This window comes from Carassius auratus, unplaced genomic scaffold (assembly GCF_003368295.1).
Source record: "Carassius auratus strain Wakin unplaced genomic scaffold, ASM336829v1 scaf_tig00042153, whole genome shotgun sequence".
In the NCBI taxonomy this organism is placed as follows: Eukaryota; Metazoa; Chordata; class Actinopteri; order Cypriniformes; family Cyprinidae; genus Carassius; species Carassius auratus.
Genome location: NW_020526699.1, coordinates 8,321 through 22,805, shown reverse-complemented (window position 1 = coordinate 22,805; position 14,485 = coordinate 8,321).

Genomic DNA, 14,485 nt, shown 5'->3' with positions numbered 1-14,485 from the left:
TTTTGTTGAATGTTTTTAATGCATTACATTTTCTCAAGGTGGAATCATAAATATATAAGTAGCCTATTATAAAGTATTATATCTGTGGTTACATTTATTAATGAAATCATACAATGCATTATAATGTGCATTAAAGGCATAATTCTTGCATTAAAAATGATTGTGTAATGCATTAAATATATAAAGGCTCCCAGTAAAGTGTTAATGAGCAACACGTGATTTTCCCGCCAGTATGTTATATGCTGGATAATATCTGAAGAAATTAATTACAATAATGTTTATTTATACTGCACTACTGTATATGCAGAATGCTTCAAAGCATTCAAATACTGTAACCGTGCCAATGATGCAAAGTTAAATCTCCGCTCTACAGATATAGTGTCAATAGTGTCATCATTCAGAGTTCAGTTGAATGTTGATTCAGTTCAGTTCAATAACTTCTCAATGTTGGAAAGTTCATCCAATGTAAACTAATTCAGTTCAGCTACTATATAAAGCTAATTTACAGAACACAGTTGTCATCATCCAGCTGAATTTAGTTTAAGTTTGGTTTAAATGTGTTCCTGTGTAGGGTGTACTATAGATAAAGTGGCTGTTGTATTGGGATGTGCAGTGATGAAGTCTCAATTCCCTGTGACTGTAGGATGACTGTAGTGTTTCTGAGTTTTCTCCCAGCAGACATACATAAGAACACATGTGAACATGCATCCTGACCTTTCATGGGCTCCAGGCGAAACCCGTCTGACAAATGAGAGTCAACAGCCAGCATCTGTATGCCAAAGTCCACGGACTGACTGTGTGTGTGTGTGTGTGTGTGTCTCCTGAGTGCGGCGTCCTCGTGTAAGTGGCTTCATGTCCAGCCGCTGAGCTGCTGAAATATACATACACCTGCTCTCAGCATCTGTGCCTTCATCTGCTGATTGGAGCAGCCTTACTGAGAGAGAAACTGGACCAGAAAGAGACGAGACAGAGGATTTGACTTGTGGAGACTCAAGCACAACACTGACAAAAAAAAAGTCTCTTATTTAATACTTTCATCTTTTTTTTCTTTTTTTTCAGGGTTATTATAGTGAACTAAACTAAAACCATTAAAAACCAGCCACTTAAATATAATAAACATTAACTAGTTAATTAACATCATCTAGTTACCAAAGCTATATATATATATATATATATATATATATATATATATATATATAACTAAAACTAAAACTGAAATAAAATTGAATAAAAGCTAGAGATTAAACAAAAAATATAAAAAAATCATTTAATTAAAAATATTTGTAGAATATTTAAGTATCTAAATGATTGAAAAAAATAACACGGATATAAACATTCTTTCTTCAAGATTTAACTGAAGGAATATCGCGCATTCAAATTTTGAATAAGTATAATAATATATGATTTTTTTTTTTAACAGTGGATTTGTGTCCAAGCAAAGAATAATAATTAATTCAGGAAGCATTGCTTTCAAACAGAAGTTTATTTGTAAAATATTCAAACACAAAGTTACATAAGCAGTTGTGCAATCCTTTGTTACATTATAAATGTTTCATTTTTAAGTCAAGTTGAATGCATCCTTGCTGAATTAAATATTAATTTCTTTTCCAGAGATTTGAATGGTAGTCTATATATTATTTTCATATATAAAATTATCATGACATTACTGATCTAATTTAAAAAAAAGGAAAGAAAAAGGATTGTACTCTTAATAAGTAAAACTGAAAAAAATACTTGACCAAGTGACTAAAACATAAAACAAAATTACTAATGTATATATTTTTTTCTTTTTTTTTATTAAAACAAAGTTTAGTGTAAATTTTTCGAAATAGAGATTTATACACCATCTGAAAGCTGAATAAATAAGATTTCTATTGATTTATGGTTTATGGTTTATTGGGATCAGACAATGGCGAGATACAACTATTTGAAAATCTAGAATCTGAGGGTGCAAAAAAATCTAAATACTGATAAAATCAACTTAAAAGTTGTCCAAATTAAGTTCTTAGCAATGCATATTAATAATCATAAATTAAGTTTTGATATGTTTACAGTAAATACAGTATATTCATGGAACATAATCTTTAATTAATATCCTAATGGTTTTTGGCATAAAATATTACTTTTTTTTTTTTTTTTTTTTGCCTATTGCTACAAATATACCCCTGGTCTTGTGCTCCAGCAGGGACACGTTTAGGGAATCTTGAAGTTTGAAAACCCCTGTTTTTATGTGAAGCTTAGACTGTGAAGTTTTAAAATCCTTACATTAGTGTTCAGTTCATTCACAGGTTCACCTGGTGACCTGATCTGTTCACATCCATCTTGAGTTCTTCGTCCTGGTCTCAGTGTATTCTTCAGGTTCAGTGAGATGCTCATCCTGCACTAGTGCCGTGTTTGATCAATGCACCGCTCGGGTCACAAGTGTCTGATTGTAGACGACTCGTCCCTGTGGAGCGCAAACCGTGTACTGCATATGTTAATCAAACCCAATTACCCATAATTGAATGTCTCCATTTTGTTTCTAATCAATAGCGACTAAGCGAGTGAAGGCACGGTGAGGGAATAAATTTGCTGTGATTCCTGTAATTGATGTCGCCCTTGTCACAGAGGGAGAAATGAAACCACCTGCGGACTGAGAGGATCCTCATCGTCTGATTTCAATGATAATCATTTTTACTCGAGCTGATTTCTGCATATTGATCAGTTTAGCGACTAGAGACACATTTGTCAAGATGAGCTCGCTCTGGTTAATAGATAAGTGGATATTCATAGGAATTAAAAACTCTGGTGACATCTGTGAGTGTCTCGTGAGTCACTTTAATTGACTTATAAAATGAGGTTTAATGAAGATATATCTACGGCCTACATGAAAACAAACCTCCAATCAGTTCATCTGAGTCAAATTAATCTAGGAGACCATCCTCAATGTGATCCATGAAGACGAGAGAGCAGAAGAGTTACCACCTTTTATTGAGACTCGTTCGTTTTTCATTTGTTCCCTTGAGTTGATATTTTAATATATTTTAATATAATAGAGTTAATGATTTCTTCGAGCAGCTTTAGTGGTTGATGTGTCTAAATGGATTGCAAACACTCAAAAGTTTAAAGGTCATTAAGAAATGCACATTTTTATATTTTATAAATGTAGAAATGTAGTTCGTCAAGCTACTCAATTTAAACCACATTCAAGCTACCATAGTGAAAAACTATTACAATAAAGTAGCTCAAAATAGAAGTACGATAAGAGCATTGAAGGTCATATATTTATATATTTCCAAATGTACACTACCAGTCAAACCTTTTTGAACAGTAAAAGTTTTAATGATTTAAAAGAATTCCCATCTGCTCACCAAGCCTGCATTTGTTTGATCCAAAATACAGCAAAAACAATAGTATAACAATGCAATATAATATATCATTCCATGATTTAAGAGCAGTATTTGCAGCATAAAACAATGACAGAGAGTGCAGAGAAAACATTTGCAGTACTCTTATACAGTGTGATATAAAAACAGTGATGCAACATTGTATTCCTACAGGAAAAAGTAGTTTATTATTGGAACAGCTGCTCTATTTTTAAGCAGCTGCAGTCACACTTCTGGAAAATACAATGTTAGTAGCATTAATACTTTTAGTTGGTTATGTTCAAACAAGATGATTCAGAATGCATATAAAATGTGTAGCTGAGAGCGCTAATCATATCGGCAACTGAAAATATATTTAGATTAGGCAAAAAGATGGAATAAATACATAGGGAGTGTGGATGTACAGTATGTGAGATTGTGAATGGTTTGAACCCTGTGGAAATCTGATGAGTTTCTGAGGGCTTGGATTCTGGGTCGGCCTAATGTGCCTCAAGGTTTTTTTTTTTTTTTCTTTCTGAATAAACGTTCTCTGGCTTTTTTTTTTTTTTTTTTGCAAAACCATAAAACTGTGTTGGGGAGAGTCTAACTAATAGTGTGTTACAAAAGGTTACAACTATATATAAATATACACGCCCTGAGCAATGGGCAGCTATTTGCTCCAGCACCCGGGCAGTAATTGGGGGTTCAGTGCCTTGCTCAAAGGCACTTCAGCCATGTGTACTGAGGGTAGAAGAGAGCACTGTTCATGACCCCCACCTCCTCCCACCTACAACTCCTGCCGGCACTGAGACTTGAACCTGCAACCTTAGGGTTACATGTCCAATTCTCTAACCATTTGACCACATGGCCGAAATACCTTTGAGCTAGGCACTGAACCACCAATTGCTCCCTGGGCGCTGGAGCAAATAGCTGCCCACTGCTCTGGGTGTGTGTTCATGGTGTGTGTGTTCCCTACTCACTGCTGTGTGTGTGCGCTTGGATGGGTTATATGTAGAGCACCAATTCAGAGTATAGGTTACCATACTTGACAAATGTCATACTTTCACATTGCATCTTTAGGTTATAATAACATTAGAAACACTCAAAATGCAATAAAAACATAATACTTTTTTTCTAAAAGTGCAATAAAGCCATTGAATCAATATGGAAGTTATTTTTCATATCGAAACTGATTAAAATCCACAACGTAGTAAGTTGATCCACATATGACAGCCTCTGAACTTGGACAGTACTAATCTTATATACAGTCACTGGACTAAAAATACATTCATCAGTCATCGCTTCCAAAAATGAGTTCAGCGGGTCCTCTTGTTAATGCTATAAATTAATTACAGAAATAAAATAAAATTGAATCATGAACAAGAACATAAAGAACATCACATTAAACTACAGAAATTCCAAAATGACTTTTCCCTTACATTCAACTTCCAAAAGTGCATTCATCTTTAACATGTTACACTCATTTAGTTGACTAGTACTAAGTGCTTTATTAATTTAAAATAATGGTCACACTTTATTTTAGGGTCCAATTCTCACTATTAACTAAGCATTAACTATGACTTTTGCCTCAATTAACTCCTTATTTGCTGCTTATTAATAGTTTATAAGGTGGTTGTTAAGTTTAGGCTATTGGGCAGGATTATGGATGTCATGCATTATATGTACTTTATAATCACTAATAAACAGCCAATATGCTAATAATAGACATGCTAATAAGCAACTACTTATTAGTGTGAATTGGACCCTATACTAAAGTATGACCAAAATAATTGTATATAAAAATAATAAATGGCATTAATAAAAGCAACTAACAATGACAAGTTATGTTCATAATCGAATGTGCTTCATCAAATGAGAGTGATTGGTTTTTACTGTCTGGAGTTTGTGGAATGGTGCGCCGTGATTGGTTTTTACTGTCTGGAGTGCGTGGAATGGTGCGCCGTGATTGGTTTTTACTGTCTGGAGTGTGTGGAATGGTGCGCCGTGATTGGTTTTTACTGTCTGGAGTGCGTGGAATGGTGCGCTGTGATTGGTTTTTACTGTCTGGAGTGCGTGGAATGGTGCGCCGTGATTGGGTTTTACTGTCTGGAGTGTGTGGAATGGTGCGCCGTGATTGGTTTTTACTGTCTGGAGTGCGTGGAATGGTGCGCTGTGATTGGTTTTTACTGTCTGGAGTGTGTGGAATGGTGCGCCGTGATTGGGTTTTACTGTCTGGAGTGTGTGGAATGGTGCGCTGTGATTGGTTTTTACTGTCTGGAGTGCGTGGAATGGTGCGCTGTGATTGGTTTTTACTGTCTGGAGTGCGTGGAATGGTGCGCTGTGATTGGTTTTTACTGTCTGGAGTGCGTGGAATGGTGCGTTGTGATTGGTTTTTACTGTCTGGAGTGTGTGGAATGGTGCGCCGTGATTGGTTTTTACTGTCTGGAGTGCGTTGAATGGTGCGCCGTGATTGGTTTTTACTGTCTGGAGTGCATGGAATGGTGCGCCGTGATTGATTTTTACTGTCTAGACTCTAGAGTGTGTGGAATGGTGCGCTGTGATTGGTTTTTACTGTCTAGACTCTAGAATGTGTGGAATGGTGCGCTGTGATTGATTTTTACTGTCTGGAGTGTGTGGAATGGTGTGCTGTGATTGGTTTTTACTGTCTGGAGTGCGTGGAATGGTGCGCTGTGATTGGTTTTTACTGTCTGGAGTGCGTGGAATGGTGCGCTGTGATTGGTTTTTACTGTCTGGAGTGCGTGGAATGGTGCGCCGTGATTGGTTTTTACTGTCTGGAGTGCGTGGAATGGTGCGACGTGATTGGTTTTTACTGTATGGAGTTTGTGGAATGGTGCGCCGTGATAGGTTTTTACTGTCTGGGGTGCGTGGAATGGTGCGCCGTGATTGGTTTTTACTGTCTGGAGTGCGTGGAATGGTGCGCCGTGATTGGGTTTTACTGTCTGGAGTGTGTGGAATGGTGCGCTGTGATTGGGTTTTACTGTCTGGGGTGTGTGGAATGGTGCGCCGTGATTGGGTTTTACTGTCTGGAGTGCGTGGAATGGTGCGCTGTGATTGGTGTTTACTGTCTGGGGTGCGTGGAATGGTGCGCCGTGATTGGTTTTTACTGTCTGGAGTGCGTGGAATGGTGCGCTGTGATTGGTTTTTACTGTCTGGAGTGCGTGGAATGGTGCGCCGTGATTGGTTTTTACTGTCTGGAGTGCGTGGAATGGTGCGCCGTGATTGGTTTTTACTGTCTGGAGTGCGTGGAATGGTGCGCCGTGATTGGTTTTTACTGTCTGGAGTGCGTGGAATGGTGCGACGTGATTGGTTTTTACTGTATGGAGTTTGTGGAATGGTGCGCCGTGATTGGTTTTTACTGTCTGGGGTGCGTGGAATGGTGCGCCATGATTGGTTTTTACTAGGGATGCACCGAAATTTCGGCCACCGAAAGTTTTCGGCCGAAAATGGCCTTTTCGGTTTTCGGCCGATAGACTTTTATCACCGAAACAACACGGCCGAAATGTTGTGATGACGCAAACAGAAACCGCGACCCGCACGTGCACCTGCATAAGGCAGACAACGAGCTCCACGCAACATTCACTTAAAAACAGTGAGAACATTCTCTCTCTTCGTATTCCTTTATTCGCAGCACTAAAACGTCTCCTAACAAAGAAATTAAGACGGATCACGAAGTAAAAACAAAGAAAAGTACAGTCTTATAGAGTCTGTAAGCACACGTCTCATTGAGATCTTTTCGGATCCTCTGCACTTCATCGCGAATGTGCTTGATCCGCGTTATAAAGACCATTAACGTTACTTGGATGCGGAAATAAGGCAGCGCGCACGAGAAATGATCCAGGCCGCGCTGGATGCGGAGAACCCGCGTGGAGACGGAGAAGCGCCAAGCGCAGGAGACAGATCAGAGCGCAGAAAAAAAGACTGGTCTTTGCACCAGATGAGTGGCATGCACCATCGTTGTCTGATATGTTCAGTGGAATTCTGCAAGAAAGTGCCTCAAATAATAATACGTTGGCTATTTTGTTCTTAGGCTACTATATATATACACACACACACACACACACAAACATACATACATAATATCAGATTGTAGCCGTATTTATGCTAGATTTCTGCTTTAATTTGATAAAAATGTTTATTTATGCCCTGGCACTATTTAAATACACTCTCTCAAATATTTCTCAAATGTCAGGCAGATGACAAGCTCAACTGCTCAACAGTTAGATGGTTATCTGTCTGAAGTCCCCATCCACAGAAGTGATAACAGTCTTGCCAACTGGAGAAGTAATGCACTTTTGTAGTCCTACATAGAAAAATTTCAAATGCACTTCACCTAAATGCACTTTGTTTTTATGAGAGAACTGTTCATTTTAAAACCTTTCTGCAGGCCAGTAGGCCTGTACATTATTATTAAATATACACATGAGTGGGATACATTTTTAGTTTGAATTTTATTTTATACTGTGCATTGTTGCAATGTGCTTAATAAATATTTGCAAATCATTTTTAATTGTGTATTTTTATGTTTTTTTTTAAATAAGTTATGTAATTGTAATTATCTTTGAAACTTTAATATTAATTTATGCAATTGCAATGTCTTAATTTTAGTAAAGTTAGTACACGGTCATAGCAATAAATGCAATGGTACTAATAATTGGCATAATTTCTTTCGGTGTTTCGGTTTCGGTTTTCGGCCTTGGTTTTCTCTTTTTCGGTTTTCGGTTTCGGCCAAGAATTTTCATTTCGGTGCATCCCTAGTTTTTACTGTCTGGAGTGCGTGGAATGGTGCGCCGTGATTGGGTTTTACTGTCTGGAGTGCGTGGAATGGTGCGCCGTGATTGGTGTTTACTGTCTGGAGTGTGTGGAATGGTGCGCTGTGATTGGTTTTTACTGTCTGGAGTGCGTTGAATGGTGCGCCGTGATTGGTTTTTACTGTCTGGGGTGCGTGGAATGGTGCGCTGTAATTGGTTTTTACTGTCTGGAGTGCGTGGAATGGTGCGCCGTGATTGGTTTTTACTGTCTTGAGTGCGTGGAATGGTGCGCCGTGATTGGTTTTTACCAGACATGGGGACTTGTGACTTGGTGACTTGGACTCGAGTCGACTCGAGTCGCTATTTTTAGGACTTGAGACTCGACTCGGACTTGGAAGTTAAAGACTCGGGACTTGACTTGACTTGAGACACGATGACTTGAATGACTTGAGTGTTAATCACATCATGTTTTCAGTTTGAATATAAAATATATAAATTATTTTTTTAAATAAAGTTGATTACTCAGCTGGAGCGCAGGCTGAGAATAGCGTCGTGACTGGATCAGAACACTATCATCAGTCATGCCCTCTCTACCTTACACACACCACGCCCACTTAAATCAGATATCACATCACATCAACATGTCAGCCTGAGAGGTACCGAGGGTCATCGCTTTTGTCTTCAATAGTTCGCGCCTAAAAACGCGTGGAAAACGTCTGGCGTCTGTCGTTGCTAAGCATCCATGACACGCTCTCTCTCAATGAAGACGCGGAAATTTCAGCAAAGTATAAATGGATTTGCAGCACTAAAAATCGCTCGCAGTAGCTCTGCTACTAAATTCGTTTCAAAATGGCAATCCATATACAGCTATGAACAGCTGTTCCTTCATCTTAGCTGAGCTTTCAACGTTGATACGGGAAAGGATGAAGCTGATTGGTTAGTTATTGTCACATGACCTGCGGTGCGCTTGCGCATTCTGAAAAGTTTAGATGTTTTTAACTCGATGCGGTGCGACGCGCTTCCATAATGAGCGCGCATACCGCGCGCCTACATTGGAAATAACGAAATTGCGCGCGCAAAAGACATGATGTGAATGGCCCCTAATGATCCGCTAGCAGGCCGTTAAAAAAACGCATTCCAGGGGCGGCGCTAGGGCTGGGCTAAGGGGGCATAAGCCCCGAATATTTTGTTACCTTGTCTTTCTCATAGAGCAAAACAATTAATCAGAAAAACTAATGTAGCTGCCGCGATTACCCAATCATGAGAAGTGCATATATATATATATATATATATATATATATATATATATATATATATATATATATATACACATTACAGAATATAAATATGACGTATTTTAAGTTGTTTCATACTTTTTTGTTATGTACAGTACAGACCAAAAGTTTGGACACACCTTCTCATTCAAAGAGTTTTCTTTATTTTCATGAATATGAAAATTGTAGATTCACACTAAAGGCATCAAGGGCTATTTGACCAAGAAGGAGAGTGATGGGGTGCTGCGCCAGATGACCTGGCCTCCACAGTCACCGGACCTGAACCCAATCCAGATGGTTTAGGGGTGAGCTGGACCGCAGACAGAAGGCAAAAGGGCCAACAAGTGCTAAGCATCTCTCGGGGAACTCCTTCAAGACTGTTGGAAGACCATTTCAGGTGACTACCTCTTGAAGCTCATCAAGAGAATGCCAAGAGTGTGCAAAGCAGTAATCAAAGCAAAAAGTGGCCACTTTGAAGAACCAAGAATATTACATATTTTTGGTTGTTTCACGCTTTTTTGTTATGTATATAATTCCATATATAATTCCACATGTGTTAATTCATAGTTTTGATGCCTTCAGTGTGAATCTACAATTTTCATAGTCATGAAAATAAAGAAAACTCTTTGAATGAGAAGGTGTGTCCAAACTTTTGGTCTGTACTGTACATAACTAAAAAGTATGAAACAACTGAAAATACGTCATATTTATATTCTATACTCTGAGAGAGATAGAGAGAGAGAGTGTGTGTGTGTGTGTGTGTGTGTGAGAGAGAGAGAGAGAGAGAGAGAGAGAGAGAGAGAGAGAGAGGTGTTCAGAGAGGAGTCTGTTGGATGTTTAGCTGTTATTTGTTTTATGGAATCAAAGTTGAAAATGTAAAACATTTCAAACACTGTTGGCAGAAGTGAAAAATAAATAATTTTAGGAAGTTACAATTTTGTTTGATTCCATGATGTATTTTACTGAACATGAGTATTTACAATGCAAATCCAAATTATTTTAATTTACTGACAGTTACTTATATCTTGTCTTTTAACTTTATTAAGATCAGATTCTGCAGGTAAAATAACAATATTAAGGTGACTTGACTTGGACTTGACTTGACATAGCTTGTGACTTGACTTGACTTGACTTGCCCAAGAAAAAAATACTTGGGACTTACTTGAGACTTGAAGGTTAAGACTTGAGACTTACTTGAGACTTGCACATGTGTGACTTGGTCCCATCTCTGGTTTTTACTGTCTGGAGTGCGTGGAATGGTGCGCCGTGATTGGGTTTTACTGTCTGGAGTGCGTGGAATGGTGCGCCGTGATTGGTGTTTACTGTCTGGGGTGCGTGGAATGGTGCGCCGTGATTGGTTTTTGCTGTCTGGAGTGCGTGGAATGGTGCGCCGTGATTGGTTTTTACTGTCTGGAGTGCGTGGAATGGTGCGCCGTGATTGGTTTTTACTGTCTGGAGTATGTTGAATGGTGCGCCGTGATTGGTTTTTACTGTCTGGAGTATGTTGAATGGTGCGCCGTGATTGGTTTTTACTGTCTGGAGTGTGTGGAATGGTGCGCCGTGATTGGTTTTTACTGTCTGGAGTGCGTGGAATGGTGCGCCGTGATTGGTTTTTACTGTCTGGAGTATGTTGAATGGTGCGCCGTGATTGGTTTTTACTGTCTGGAGTATGTTGAATGGTGCGCCGTGATTGGTTTTTACTGTCTGGAGTGCGTGGAATGGTGCACTGATTCGTTTTTTATTGTCTAGAGTGAACTTTTAACTTTATGTTTTGTATCTGTAGCTTTACAGGTAAAGAAATGCTCTCATAAGCCCTTTTCTCTATGTAGCATTGCAAAGTCTGATTTATACATTCAAAAATGCTTAATATGCAGGATTTTTTTGTAGCAAAATATTTGCAGCAGCATGTATTAAACTCTTTCTCAATGCATATTTCCCCTTTAAACAGCTTTAATGTTTTGTCAGCAGCTTGTAGAGTTGATAACTAATTACTCAAACGCTAGCTTGACCTGTTTAACTGCTTCAGTCTGCGAGAAGCTTGTAGCTTGACGCGTTACAGTTTCAAAGCAGCTTCCCCAGCACAATAGCGCTCATGATGAATGACTCATGAAAGCATTATGTTTTTCCTAATTAGTTTTCAGGAATCAGTGCAAATGCTGCAAACTCAACACTGTCAGCTGGAGGAAGATAAAGGATCCGGATGTAATTTGAATGGCTTCATTGTTGTCGTTTTCGTCTCTCTGAGGTCCGGTTTGCACGACCTGCTTCGTCCTGGAGACGGTAGAGAGATAGTTGAGTAGATGCTCTGTTTCAGTGCAGCTCCATGTGCTCAGCACTTTTCAGGCGGTGAGTGTAAGAGGCCCCAGGGAATGCAGCAGTTTCCTGTGAGGAGCGTCGCTTGTCGTCCTCCTGTAATCGATTCCAGGTACCGCAGAACCATATTCTTAAAAGAAGGATATTAACTGTCAGCACAACCCACATACTTACACACACACATACAGGAGCAGATGAGAGTAAATTGGGCCTCAGGAAAGCTCTCATCTTGCATGTTGCGGTGTGGTTTCGAGACAAATGAACGACACATTGTCCTGCTGTGTCTCGCACTGCGAACTCTGTGGATCAATAATTCTTTTCTCTTTAATTTAATTGCATGTACTGTCCTCTCTGTTCATCTGGCTTCTGCTGCTCTGAGAGCATTGGCAAAGAATCAGATATTTTAAAGGTTATAAAAGCACTTTATATAAAACATCTCCGGCTCTTTGACCTGTTTTGCTCTGCTGCAGGTGTCTGAGAGAGATGAGGTACTTCACATCCTGAAGTCCCAGTGTCTGATTATAGGGTTTGGTTGTGTCTGATAATAGGATTCTGATTAATCGGTATTAGAGAGTTTTAAGATGTGTTGTTATTGGCTTCTTTTGTGTCTGATTTAAAATGACTAATTGCAATGTTCTGGTTTGCATAACTTGAGTTTATCAGATTTTATGGTTTTTTAAATGATTATATTATTGTTTGTCTAATAATGTTGTAGTCTGTTTAATATTGGATTTTCTGTTTGATAATGTTGTAGTTTGTCTAATATTAGAGTTTAATGTCTAATAATGGTATTGCTTGTCTGATACTAGTTTAGTCTCTCTGATTATAATGTAACATGTTGCAGTTTAGTCTGTCTGATTATGTTGTAGTTTGTCTTAAACTAGAGTTTAGTCTGTCCGATAATGTAGCTTGTCTGATACTAGAGTTTAATATATCTGATAATGTTGTAGCTTGTCTAATACTCTAGTTTAGTCTGTCTGATTATGATGTTGTAGTTTAGTATGTCTGATTATGTTGTAGTTTGTCGAATGCTAGAGTTTAGTTTGTCTGATACTATAGTTTAGTCCTTCTGATTATGATTGTGTAGTTTAGTCTGTCTGATAATGTTGTCTAATCTAGTTTTTTTTTTATTATAGTGTTTTATTTGTGTCTATGTGTTCATTCAGAAGCAGTATTAAACATGTCTTTGTGTATGTGATATAGACAATCATCATTGCTAAAGTGACACATTTCAATTGACTAAAGAAATAATTGAAGATTTTGCCATGGTTTCTCACTTCTAACAATGAGTCCTGGAGCTCTAGGGGTTTTATTACATTTCAGATATCTGCTCTGCCGTATAGACACTGTATTTTAATAACATTCTTGAGAAATGAAAGGCTCATAGATTTCTGAGCATTTGTATCTGTTGCCAAGCAATTAAAAAAATCAAAAACAAATCAGCTATGAACAAACAAAGACTCTGAGAAAATACTCTGACTTACAGTGGAAATGATCTAAATGTTGTTATCTAAAATGTTCATGAATTACAAGAATATGTACCTTAAAAGTATCAAGACTTGGTCTATATGACTCAGGCACAACTTCCAAATCTTCTAGAGTCATATAATGCTTTGAGGAAAATCTTGAAATGAAAATGATGAAAAGAAACCCGGTCTAAATTACTTCATAAATTAGACCAGTGGCGTAGCCACGGGTGTGCCAGGGTGTGCCTGTGCCACCCACAGTGGCAGCTGGCACATCTAAAAATAGATGCAGAATTATTTTTTATAGTCTCAATAAAAAATGTTTACTAAACTTGGGCTATTGTTGTTTACTTAGAATATATATATATATATATATATATATATATATTGTTCGCGACTCGGTTGATTCAGATCGGTACTTCGGAGCCTGTTCGCGACTCGGTTGATTCAGATCGGCACTTCGGAGCCTGTTCGCGACTCGGTTGATTCAGATCGGCACTTCGGAGCATGTTCGCGACTCGGTTGATTCAGATCGGCACTTCGGACCAGTTCGCGACTCGGTTGATTCAGATCGGCACTTCGGAGCATGTTCGCGACTCGGTTGATTCAGATCGGCACTTCGGAGCCTGTTCGTGACTCGTTTGATTCAGATCGGCACTTCGGAGCCTGTTCGCGACTCGGTTGATTCAGATCGGCACTTCGGAGCATGTTTGAGATTTCGTTTAATTCAGATCTGGACATCAAGTGTTTGTCAAACAGGTGATTGGTGATAAATGAATATTTGGACTTGAGGCTTTTTTTTACCTGTCGATTCAGCATGCACATGGACCCACACACAAAGGTGGACACACTCTAGACGGGTGTGCCAGGTAGGGTGACCACCCGTCCCGCGTAGCGCGTGCGCGCACAGCGTTTGAAGCCCAATACATGCGTCCCACAAATTGAGACTGTGTCACGCATAATCAATGCTTGCTCAAAAAAAGTTGGTCGCTATATCTGGAGTCACCAACCCGTCGATCGCGGTCGACAAGTCGATCTTGGAAGCATTTTAAGTCGATCGCGAAGATTTTTCAAAATCTGAGAAAAAAAGGTGCGAGCCTCCGCTGACTGCGCGCGCACCTCCCGAAACAGATGAGACATTTATACTTGACACAACTGCTTTAGACTGAAAACCAGACCATACAACTGATTTAGACGCGGGTGCCGGTGTGATGAGATGTACTAATATCCGTCTGCTCGGGCATGATTGTTTTAGGCCTGTAATTGATTGATTATTGAGGTAATAGGGATGGTATGGTTCGCTGAAATAAAAAAATCAA